Source organism: Poromitra crassiceps, assembly GCF_964638095.1.
Source record: "Poromitra crassiceps genome assembly, chromosome: 15".
Lineage (NCBI taxonomy): Eukaryota > Metazoa > Chordata > Actinopteri > Beryciformes > Melamphaidae > Poromitra > Poromitra crassiceps.
In genome coordinates this window covers 2,634,948-2,648,681 of record NC_139634.1, presented here as the reverse complement: position 1 = coordinate 2,648,681, position 13,734 = coordinate 2,634,948, and positions in this window count along the sequence as shown.

Sequence of the window (13,734 nt, the reverse complement as noted above, 5' to 3'; positions counted from 1 at the left end):
TGACATTCAACCTTCTGCCTGTATGAGGATGGGGAAAATGCGCACCTTTAATAATGGCATTACAATTGATACAGTTGGAGCAAGAGAAATTCCCATCAGACGGGAGAGAACGTAAAAAATGTGTAGGCTTAAGATAAAGGTCTGTTTTGACAAGTTTGTCCCTCAAGTTGTTAGGACGCATATACAGTAGGGGGATTAACGAACTCGCGGCCGACAACAGGATCGCTGGACAAAATGTGCCAATGTTTTTTTACAATGCTTTTAACAGAATGAGAAATGGGAGAAAATGTGAATGGCAACACAAGAGACAACACGAGGGAGAGAAGATAGGTGGAAGAAATGTTTAAAGTGTTCAGTGTGCTGAAGAAGATTGTCCGTTGCACTTCATTGTTTACAGAATGCACAGCCATATGTCCCTTGCACCTTATTATTTACCTCCTTTTAGGGGAGAGAAGGAAACAAAATAATAGCTTAATTACACCTGAAGTGTGTTTTGTTGTTTCTGTACTTCAGTTGAATGTTTCAGCTTCACATGCGTCTGCTCAAAGTGGAAAGTTTCTCTGTGCTGATTAAAAATCTGATTTCAAGAGGTGGGCCTATACAAGCATGAATCATCACATAGCTTGGAAACAAATCCTGGTCCAATATTCAACTCACACTGTAGAAAATTGAAGCCCCCAGACCACATACACATACACTGAGATTAAAAAACACATGACAAGCACAAGCACAGGGTATATTTCTTACACAAAGGATAGTTACATCTTGTCTTGTGATTTTTAATCTCAGTGTATGTGCTCTGGAGGCTTCAATAAAGTAGGAGACACCTTGCATCCAACAGTTAAATTTCTGTAATTAACTATTTGCATATTCATATATCCTGGAAATATTAATGAGGGAGGAGTAGATGTCATTTTAAGGATTCTAATGGGATAATTGAACTTTTTTGTGAAAAAACCATAGTACACATAGTAGTACAGTGCACAACGTAGTTCTAAGATGTATAAAAACATGTTTGTAGGGGATATTTTAAGTTCACATTATTATTAATATGACGTGAGGTTCAGAAAAGGATGCACAGAAACATCCGCTAAAAATACTTTTTACTTTTACTCTTTGAGTACATTTCAGAGCCTGTACTTTTTTACTTTTACTTGAGTCAATAGTTGAATCGGTACTTCTACTTTTACCAGAGCCGTTTTTTACACAAGTAACTGTACTTCTACTTAAGCAAAGAAGTCGGGTACTTTTCCCATCTCTGGCTAGAATTAGCTAGACATATTCTCTGTGAAGCCCTCCGAGACATGCTTGTGAATTAGGGCTATACAAATAAACTTGACTTGACTTGACTTGACTTGACGGTGGTGGCGTCGATCAGGTAGCCCTCACACAGGCTCTGGGCGTTGATGTTCCACAGCTTGATCTTCCTCGTCAGCATGTCGGGGTTCTGCTGTGGAAGGACCCACAAAAAAGAATCCATTACATCTTACAAAACAGCAGACACACTGCGCCCTGCTGCTAACAGAGTAAACTAAGTACTTTCAATTGGCTGTCAAAAGCTTAAAAACATCCAAACTTCAATATGTCCATGTTTAAAGCTGCAGTATGAAGTTTGGAATATACATAATGCATAACCATGGCAACATAGCAGATAGAAGAACCGGAATGACCCTTGTTTGTGTGCTGTGATTGTCACATTCTAGCTAACCCTGATTGTGGTTTGATTCAGACCACCTCAGTAAAAAAAAGAGAAGAGCGCAGTATTACTTCGAAACTGCATGTGCATTGCACAAGTAAAGTGCCCTCAGACCAGAATGTATGACCTATGGGTGCAGAAAACTGCTCTAAGAGCAGCAAATGAATGTTGTTGCATGTATATAGTATAAGCTCTAAAAAAAACAAAACTCTCGTAACGGGACAAGCCCCGTCTTTTATTGTCACACGAACACCACAACACATGCATGCGGCCACAACACACTCATGCTGACGGTGGCCGGTGAAAAGTGTCCTCTGCATTTAACCCATCCAGGCATGTCCTTTCCTCCGGGGGGCAGGCCAGGAGCAGTGGTCGCTTTCTCGTACAGCGCCCGGGGACCAACTTCGGGTGTTGTCGTCACTGGTCGGATGACGATGACGATCTGATCTTCTGCATGTTTTTGGTGGGGGGGTTATATACGGAGGAACCCCCTGGGGGAGCACGGGGAGAACATGCAAACTCCACACAGAGAGAAAGGCCCTTACGACGAGATACGAGAGATACGAGAGCTGCCCTGAGAGCAGCATTGAGAAAGTACCCTCAGAGTGTTTATGATCCTATGGGTGCAGAAAACTGCCCTCAGAGCAGCAAATTAATGTTGTTGCATCAGAGCAGCAAATTAATGTTGTTGCATGCCTACAGAAAGACCACATAAACATAAACTTCACATGTGCAAAATCACGTGATCACGTGATTACACATGTGAAAACATGTTAAATTTCACATGTGAAAACATGTGGAACACGTGAAAGATGTGCTTTGCCCATGGGAGGCGTGTGGTTTTTGAACATTTTCATATGTGAAATGTGTGAAACCCATATAAATTCCCATGTGATTACATGTGAAACCCATGTAAATGTTGTTTTCCATATGTGCTCCACATGTGGTACCATCCTCGGCTTCGCCTCGGACAGTTCATGCCTCCGCGTCGTCCAATAATTTCTGATAATGTACACCTCGTAGTGCATTAACCCTTGCGTGTTGTACGTGTATGTTCTCATGGCTGCAGTATGGGTGTTAGCCCAAGACAAATTTCCCACCCGTGGGACTGTAAAGTGAATCTTGATCTTGAGAACGTGTCCTGAGAGCAGAATGCTTATGACCATATCGGTGCAGAAAACGGCCCTCGGAGGTGGAGCAGCAAATTAATGTTGTTGCATGTATATAGTATAATCTGCCATGAGAGCAGTATTATTGAGAAAGTGCCCTCAGGGCAGAATGTGTTGACTATGAAAGCTGATGTGCTTGTATTTGGAGTTGTGGAGCCTTGCGAGCTTGAAACTGTTTAAAAACACTGCAATTCAAGGCAGAGAAGTTGCACATTTAAGATAAACAGCTAGTTTCAACATAGCAGACTAGCTAGCTAGCTATACTAACATTCACTAGCTAGGGTAGCTAACATTAGCTAAAATTTAGCTAAATTTAGCTGCTAAATGAAGTTAGCACTTGCTAAGTATCTAGCTAGTCTGCTATGCTGAAACTGTTTAGAGCTGTTTTCAACTCTTTAACATCTTAATATTTAGATTAAACAAACAGAACCCACCTCCCACTCTCACTGATTGGACGGGCACGAGAACCAATAACATTGAATGCTGCCCTCAGAAGGCATTCTAATGACAGGAGGGTGGTTTGCTGGTCCTGCACCAAGGGGGAAAACGAACTCTAGTTTGATTCAGACGATCAAGGCAAGTGTGAAAATGTCCTAAATCACTTCTAAGTTCGTTATTTAGGGAAGGGTCCACTGGAGGAAAATAGGGGAGGGTCATCCTGTTTTAAATTTAGTCTGAGGGAGGGTACACTCTCTTTAATTTGAGTCCAGGGGAGGGGTATACAATTTTGATTCGATAAAAATATATAAACTTTTTTTTTTTTAATGTTTGCTTTTAGGACTTCAACAACTACTGAGTTGCTTCATCTACACCCCTCCTGTCCAAACTGTTTGGTATGTCCCGGTGCATGTTTTCTCTTTGGCGGTCCTATCTGTCAATCTTTGTGCTTGGCCTATCTAGACAGTAGGCGTGTACAGTATCTGGCGAATCAGTGGCACTTTTCTGGTGATAATACGGAAGTACATTTCCAGCGCGAATAACCCACTGGAACAAAGTCGAGCAAACAAACAGACATGGCATCAAAAAATATAGAGAGGACGAATGTCCGTAAAACCAGCTATCTGCACAGAAGATTAAGGATTTTGCTGCAGTCTCTCTCTGCTGTCGATGTTCTTGTCAAATTCGAAGATGCTTTGGACAAAAAGGAGGACAACAAACTGAGAGGAATCAAACGAGTGCTGGAAGAGTTACTGCTGCCTCACAACAACGGCGACAAACCGTGTGGATGGCTTAATTTCAGTTTTGCGTTTGAGTTGTTTTCTTCTTTTTTTGAACGTGAACACATTCAAATAAGTTAATTGAGTTAATAGACAATAATACATGAAAGCAGAGTTTATTGAGATTGGCAGGGCTGCTGGTGGGGTGTATTGCAATTAAACCAAACAGAAAAGAAACTGCTATTTAAACACAAATATTGATATACACAGACTGAAGATTGTTTCACAAGCGAAAATAGCATATTGTTTGGGGAGGGTCAATCATATTTTTCAAATCACTTGGGGAGGGTCAAGGAAAAATATATTTTGATCAGAGAAGGGGCACAGCTTTTTATTTCAGAGCACACCAAATCCCTCCAGTGACCCCCCCTTCTAAATAACGAACGGTAGGCTATAAGTTACTTCCGTACTTCCGTATTTAACGGTATAAGTATAAGTTGAAGAATATCAGTTTCTGCCATCAAACAGAAGGTTTAGAGTCCCACAGGCTGGCAACAGACTGCCAAACTCTTTTGTTCCCCACTCTAGGCCTCAGTGCCTCTGTGGACCAAGCACTGAATATTAAGGCAGCCTAACCCAACTGCCATTTTCCTTTACATTTACATTGATATTGTAGATTTGCAGAAATGTCAAATGCCACCTTTTAGAAATGTAAAAGAGACGTTTTGTTTCAAATTTACCTTGAGATTGTATTGCAGAAAAGTACAATGCCGACATTTTATTCTGGCGATTGGGCTAGTGTGTGTGTGTGTGTGTGTGCCTTTGTGAAACTGAAAAATAGCATCTCTTTTCCCTCTGTCTCTCTCTGCTTCTCTCTCTTCGTGTCTTAATAAGGTAATGTTTGGAGATGGTTCACTGTTTACAGCAGCTGACAGCCAGGACAGGGCTATTAGCCAAGCATGGAGACACACACACACACACACACACACACACACACACACACACACACACACACACACACACACACACGCACGCACGCACGATCGCACACACACACACACACACACACACACACACAAACACACACACACACACACACACACACACACACACACACACACACACACACAGAGACACAGAGACACACACACACACACTACCCATTACTTAATGTGCGACAACTCTACATAAAGGGTAATTCCTATATAAATCTCAGTGTGTGTGTGTGTGTGTTTTCTCGTCAGCCTTTGCCCTCATATGGAGCAGAGTCATAGCATGGATTATTATGATCATGATGTTGGACAGCGTAGTTTTCTCTGGACCTCCCAAACCTGACTAGTGTTGAAATGTAGCTGTATGTCTTCCTTCTGGCTGTCAAGGTGGTGTACCGATAATGGTGTGGGCTTTGTAGATAATTGGCCGACTTTCTGGGGAAAACCTGGGGCCCTATCGTCATCAAGCGCTATCTGCTTTTTGCGCTTGCGCCCCGGTTTGCGCGACGTAACGCCGTGTCTATGCTATCACTGGACGAGCGCAGACTGCCATTTTGCGCTCCGGCTGCGATAACAGGCACTTTTGCGCCGGTTTTTCCGCCTCAGCACAGCTGTGGGTGTGCCGTATGCTAAACCAGGCATGGCTGCGCTAAATCCTCACGTTTGCTATCATCCCTATGTGCACAACTCTTTGCGCTAAGACCTCTGAAAAGAAGGTCTTAGCGCAAAAATACCTCACTGCGCTTGAGCGAACCATTATTCTCCGCGCTGCGCAGCGCAGTGCAGGGGAAATCCTTGAATACGTCATTACGCACGGATGTCCCAAAGCCAGGACATCAAATTATGCTGCTAAAATTGTGGAACTGTGAGAAAATAAACAGGAACAAATAGGTTACAAAGAGGGGTTAATGGGAAATGAATTGAGAAAACTTGGACATTGTAGCCAAGGGGTGGCCAAACTTTTTTGGTTATGGGCCGCATACAGAAAAATATAAGGAGTCGCGGGCCAAACAATATTAAGCGTGGCAGTTTTCGCGGCAAAAGAAATTGGACCAGGAAACCCTTGTGCCATAATTTTTTTTATTTCTACCTAAATAAATATCTGACACATAGTTTATTGATGTGCTCACCTATTACAATGGGTATTTCTGTATGTTTTCAAATTTCATTTTCCTGAATTGAAAAAATGAAATGGGGGGAATTTTTGTTTTTGTTTTTCCGTTTCTTTTTCTTAATTTTTTTGTTTTTCCGTTTTTTTCCCGTTTTCGTTTTTTCGTTTTCGTCTTCCATTTTAAACTTTAAAATGGAAAAACGTTTTTAGCAAAAAAGTTTTTGTTGTTGTTGTTGTTGTTGCTAAATTCATGGCGGGCCACTTAAAAACAGGCAGCGGGCCGCAGTTGGCCCGTGGGCCGTAGTTTGGCCACCCCTGCCTATTCTAATATTATTGTCGATAAAATGTCCCTTTCTCCATTACAAACACGTTTCTATTTTCCAGTCAAACAAAGAACCCGAATTGCATCAATTAAAAGCTTTTCACAGGTGTATGATGTGATGGTTGTTGTGAGATGTCCAAATTACACATGGAGAGAATTACAGCATGCATCGTGCAATATGATTGGTTTGATTGATGTAACGCCCAGGCATTGCCAGGCCACAACTGTGAATAATGCAGGCTAAGACCGCCCAAATCCCATTTGCACCACGTGCGGGGCACGGAGAATAGCAGATGACTAGGCAACGCCTCCAATTTGCGCCTGCGCCCAGCGTTAAAGACGCGCAAGCGCAACATTACTGCTTTTGCCAACTGACTGCAACTTGTCCACGACTCCATGTGTGAAGTATGTGGATGTTAAAATGTTTAAAGGAATACAAAATGCCTCACTAAAATCTTTACAATCTGTGTAAATTAAGTTGACACAAAAAAGAATGCAAAAAAGAATGCAAAAAAACACACAATCACATGGCAAGAGGAAGTATCATGATATATCAATATTTCTTCCCACCTCTAATAATAGAATAATAACCTTGGTGCAAGTGTTCTCTGTCCAAGCAGACAGCAGACACAGTGCAGGTAGAGAGAATCTGTTTACATTCACAGTCTGACCATTCACACTACGGCTGTGTGTGTGTTGTGTGTGCATGTGTGCCAGATAGAATGACTATCCTTACTGCACTCCAACTTGTATAAGCAGGAAAGAGCAGAGAAAGATTTGTGGAGTTCAGATTGGAAGCTCTGTGTGTGTGTGTGTGTGTGTGTGTGTGTGTGTGTGTGTGTGTGAGTGCGCGCGTGCACACGTGCGTAGCCCTGCATTGTGTCTAGCTAACTGACAGACTGTGAAGTTGAACCTGGACTTTCTGCTGTCTGACAGGATGGTGCATGGGTGTAGGTCCATGTTTCTGAGGAGCTAAAATTGTCCCCACCACTTTTTGGGGCCCGAAAATCCACGACTGATATAATTGTATTTCAGAGGCTGTCGCGGGCTCATTTTTAAAGCTAGCATGATGGTTCCTATAGCATCTGAAACTAGAAGACATAAGGAATCGATTGGTCATAAATAACACTCCAAAGTTAGGCTACTTTTTGGTAAGGGAAAAAATTGGCATGGCCATTTTCAAAGGGGTCCCTTGACCTCTCACCTCAAGATATCTGAATGAGAATGGGTTCTATGGGTAGGGTTAGGGCTACACATGAGTTGCATGCACTTTCTGTCAGAAAGGCGTCTTTCCCTTTGAAAATGTTTAATCTAGTCTAAATCTAACTTTAATACAAGTTTTTAATAAAACATATATATATTTTATTTACGTGTCAAGCACTCTAGGTCAGTGGTTCTCAAATGGGGGTCCGCGGACCCCCAGGGGTCCGCGAAAAGTTTTCAAGTAAAAAAAAATATATATATATATATATATATATATTTTTTTAATAATTAAAAAGAAAATGCTACATGTTACTTATTCCTTCTCAAACTTCTTCCTACATGGTGCTAGTCTATCAAAATATCTTGGCTGTCATTTATTGTGTTGCATAGTGGTTTTCTGGACTGTTGACAAATTGTGATATTGTAAGTCGCTTTGGACAAAACAAAAGCGTCTGCTAAATGACGTAATGTAAATGTAATGTAATAAAAAAAAAAAAAAAATTTTTTTTTTTGCAAAATCTTCATAGTTCAACGAAAATAGTTCATGCTTTAAATCTAAAATGGTTCATGGATTACATTCTAATAACAAACCTATCAAATTAAAAGTCAAGCACGTTACCGTGGAAACAATTAAGCTTAGCCCAAAATCACAAATCAGAATGAGGGGGTCCGCGGTATATTTTCTATCTTGTAAGGGGTCCTTGGCTGAAAAACATTTGAGAACCTCTGCTCTAGGTGCCCAACCCCCATGGGTTTACAAGACACAACAATAAAATAGAACAATAAACAACACAACAATGATACATTTAAAATAAAAGTCGTAAGACAGCAATGGGCCGGACAGCAATATAAAAAGCAATAAATCAATTTCTAAATAGAAGGTTCTGTCTTTGCTCCCATGCTTGACAGATCAAATTTGCAATGAGGAAGACTCCCTTCCTGAAACATAGTTCAAGTTTCTCATAGTCATCCAGCTCAAAGAAGTCAACATAGATAGAGGACATCTTCCTAAAGAGTACATCCCTCGCGTCATAAGCAGTGCACTAAAACAATAAATGAACCTCATTTTCAATTTCGTGTAGCTCACAAAGTAAGCAGAGTCTTTCTTCTTCAGGGGTAGCCTTACATTTCGGTTTCTAGTGCTAAGGGAAGGGTTCCCGATAGCTGAGCACACAGATTATTTTCGTCTGTTCAAATCAAATTTCACATAGGGTTCAACACAGTAGCTGTCCTTTATGAGACGATAGGTTCTTAGTTTTGGTTTATGCCACAAGTCCACAGCCCATTTAACTTTATACAATATAAACATATTACTCATAGACTCTCGGATGTCACAAAGTAACCGGTTATGAAAGATAAATGATAAATCAATCAATAAATCAATAAAATAAATTAAATGAGGGGGAGTGGCCTGGCAGGGCACACAGGCTTTGACCATGCTGAAGATCATGTTTTTTTCCTTGGTTCATGCCAATTAAGGGTTTTCATCTTTAGTTTGTTTCAAGTTTTGTTTCAAGTATTTCAGTTATGTATTGACTATGGAAGTTTTGAGCTGTAAAAGGAAAAATAAATAGACAATACTTTTGACAAGAAAACAACCTTTGGACATTTGATGTTTTGTGTGAGTCTGGATTATTGCCAGTCACTGCCCACTGTGGCTAAGGAACTTTTGAATTAAGGACAAGAAGCCACTACAAATAGTAATTCAAAAGGGTTTGTGTAGAAATGAAAGTAAATTCAATAGTGATCAGTAGTGATAAAACACTACACATACAGAAGGACGTCGTAATTCCATAGGGATTGTGAAGGCATACAGAAATAAATGTGTAAGCAAAGTGTAGTAATTCAATAATGAATGTGAAGGGATGAGTGTTTATATAGTCATTTCCCAAAAGCCAAATAGTGAGACAGAAGTAATTAAGTAGTAATCATGCAGTCATTTAAATAGTCATTATGTAGTAATTGTCACTAGTGATCAGTAGTGAAATGTCCCAATTCTCTACTCATTACTACTGAAATCACTACATAAATCAGTACACATCTCAATAGCAATCAAGTAGTGGAACAGTAGGGATGAGACAATATTTTTTTTTATCATTGTAAAGCCACATCATAGTAAAGAAGATATTAATATGATGTGTGCAGTTCTTCATAGATCTAGCCTCTTCATTTTGCTCTCAAAGTGCACCAGATTGATGCATTTTTCTTTAAAATGTAAAAAAGTTTCTTCCGGAGGGGGTGGGGGTTAGGATGCCCCCAGACCCCCCTAGGGGTCAAATGTCCCCACCACTTTCCAAATGAAACCCATACGCCCTTGGGAGGGTGGCTCACTTGTAAACAGGGTACATCACCATGGTAAATAAAACAGGGAAGTCCGCACACTGGAGGCTCCAATCAGTGTTTATTTTTATTTGAAACGCTTCGATCTACCAGGAACTTATCAAGCTTTGTCAAAACATCACCATGGTAACATGGGGTACATCACCATGGTAACTTCGGCAGCACGCCAAACTAACCTGCTCTGGATCATCTTACTGCTCATTCCTACAGGATCCCAGCATGGACTAACTTAACTTAACTTATACAGACCACTGCTACATCTCTCCTCTCTAAAGTTAACAACTTATACAGGCCACTGCTGCATCTCTCCTCTCTAAAGTTAACTTAAGGCGTGGTGCAGTGGTAAGCGCCGTCGCCTCACAGCTCGAAGGTCCTGGGTTCGATTCCCACCTGGGACGCTGTGAACGCTGAAGGAGTGCGTGCCCGTCCGCATGTCCTCGAGTGCCCACCACCCGGGTGGCGTCGTCAAAAGGGCCTTTCTGTGTGGAGTTTGCATGTTCTCCCCGTGCCTCCCGGGGGTTTCCTTCATATAGGAACCCCCTTCACCAAAACATGCAATATCCTGGTTGCTAATGTGGTTCCTACTCTGGTCGTTAAGGGCGCCTGTTCAGAGGGAGGGGAACTGGTTGGAATAGCGTGAACCTCCCACGTGCTATGTCCTACCAGTGAAGCTTCCTCTGTCAGGTGAAAAGAAGCGGCTGGCTAACTGCCCATGTCTCGGAGGAAGCATGGAGCCAGTTTCGGCTCTTTCCAGATCGGCAGAGGGTGGAGTAGCAACCAGGATAAATAAATTCAATTAGCACTAATGGGGGATAAAAAATATAAAATAAATAAATAAATAAAGTTAACTTAACTTATACAGGCCACTGCTGCATCTCTCCTCTCTAAAGTTAACTTAACTTATACAGGCCACTGTTGCATCTCTCCTTTCTAAAGTTAACTTAACTCATACAGGCCACTGCAACATCTCTCCTCTCTAAAGTTAACTTAACTCATACAGGCCACTGAGCCGTATACCACGAATGTTGTATAAGAAGATCCAGGATCTGTCCCTTGATCTGGTTTGTCTAAAGCAGATAAGCTCGAATGTAGTTAACTTGTACCACGAACGTTGATTGCCACTCGTTAAGTGGAACCAGGTTTTTCTAATCAAGCCGAGAGCTCGTGCACGTGAAAATGCCCGTGCACTGGAGCTCGTGCCCGCAAAAGAGGCATGGTTTTTAACAACTGCCAATCACAATGCAATATGGACTGCTCCAACTTCTACAGCGCCAGACACGCCTATTTCCTCATTTATTGAAACCGCAAATAAAAAAATCTGCGTTGGATATTATTAGTCTGTTCCCGAATGACTGTCTAAAGTTACCACTTTTATCCACACCAGTAATTTCTTTGAAGAGCGGTTTCTGCCTCCACGTAGGCTATCTACAGCAGCTCAATTCACCCTCTCAATAAAACCGGCATGTCTTTTGTGGAAGCAATGTGTAATCTATCTCAGTCCAAAATCCGTATGTATAGACCATTTAGGCTCAATGAATAATAATGATCTCATGATGTGTTTAGTCGCACTGATTGAATAATTCCTATAGGCTAATCAATAAAAAAAAGAATGATAATAAAATAAAAAAATGCTTCTGAACTGAATCGACACGGTAGGTGCGGGCATAGATTTCATTTATAAAAAATAGCCTATTTTATATATAGGCTATTGTCAGCAGAGTCGCATATCTCCATATTTCATATAATGATGCTGGAAATATGAAGTTCAATCACATCATACAGGCCAAAAGCAACACAGTTGCAGCTGCAAAATGCAGGAGTAGCCTAGATATGAATCATCTTAATATGGGATCGCCTGTGTGCAGGTGATCCCATATTAAATTGCTTAGATGTAGTAGGCTATTCTAGCATGTACTGTATGACCATTTCAATTCCAACCCGTCAGTCTCAGCTCCGTTGCGCACACGGCACCGTGCGCTTTGGAGATGTTTATGTAACCTTTTTATGCCGGTTTAGTGATATTTCTCCACTCACCGTTCAGCTGCAATCGATCGGCGGGGTCAAACAACATATCTAGGCTACTTGAGAGCACAAAAATGAATATATAAAAACATATTCCAAAGTGGCAAGTAGGGCTTAATTTAAATGTAGCCTGCAACAAGTGCAAGGCTTTAGTCTTTGATTAATTCAACAGGAGCCTTTTTCTTTCTTTTTCATTTGAATGCAATGTATTTTTCATATGGGGACCATATGAATGGTGACTCGCTGTTTCCAGAGAGCTGATTGGTAAGCAGGTGGGTCTTTCATGGGTTTTGATCTTATCCTCTGAACTTAACCTGCTACAAAGCAGGTTAGCCGTAGAGCATAAGTTGCTATGGTGATCTATCTCGATAAGAAGTTAATTAGCATCGTGGTACGGCAAAACTAGGGTGAAACCTGAAGTTACCTCGCTAAGCCAGTAATCTTGCTTTGTGGTACAGGCCCCTGCATCTCTCCTCTCTAAAGTTAACTTAACTCATACAGGCCACTGCTGCATCTAAGTTAACTTAACTTGCAGTGGCAGCTGGTCACTAGAGGGCGCAAGGGAGAAGGGAGAAGAAAGGGAAACTGCCGAGGGAGAAGAAAGTCCACCAGCCTTAAACATGTTAAACAGTCTAAATTAATTGGATAATGTGAAATAATTATAAAAAAAATGATTGCCTACTCACACAGTGTGCATGGTAGTCTATCTGTGCTTGTCAGCACTGCAGCAGGCTCCAATCTGTGTGAATTGTACGCAGAGGTGGAAAGTACTCAAGTAAAAGTACCCAAGTACTTGAGTAGATTTTATGAGGATTTGTACTTTTTAAGTATTTTTTTATAATGCTATAGAACTTTTACTCTTGAGTAATTTGAATAATAGATATTCTACTTGAGTATTTTTAAATGTACACTGAGTAAATTTAGATTTTTGTTTTGCACACTGCACTATGAAAACAGCACAGTAGCATTGGTACTGCATCTGAACGAGCTGTTCTCTGTGAAAGACAAGACAGACAAAGACAGGGACAGCTTAGGTAACATGTAACGTGTTAGATGTGTGAAATGTATTTGGTTACATAATTAAAATATATTTGTTTTTAAAGTAATGCCAAATTAGAGCTTAAATCGGTCCCAAAAAAACAAGCCCGACCCGAGCCGAGCCCGTGCACGTTCTGTTTTAGCCGAGCCCGGCCTGAATGCGAAATCTTCTTGGTAAGTTGTCTAAATTATATCCGTGTTGTCTGTTCAATCTCATGAATTGATAAGGTTCTAAGGTTACAATGTACATATAACATTCTGATTAGAACACCAAATATTACCCCAATTATAGAAAATAAAAATAAAGGGCCTTATATCTGACCACGAGCCGGGCCCATGTCAGAGGAATTAGAGGGGAAATTCCGGCCCCGACCCACGGGCCGGGTTGGGTTCAAGCAGAGAATCTAACCTCTAACCAACACAATTGTACTTTTACTCGAGTACTTTTAAATAGGCTACTGTTTTACTCTTGAGTAATTTCCTGGACTAGTACTTTTACTTGTATTTGAGTAAATTTTCACTAAAGTAACAATACTTGAGTAGGATTTGTCAGTACTCTTTCCACCTCTGATTATACTGTCCCTGCCCACTTTGGGCGCCGGTTCAATGGAGTGTGTATGTGGCGGATTTGGCCGATTAAATATTTACTACGCACGTGAGCTGAGGCTGATCTCTAATTTGTTT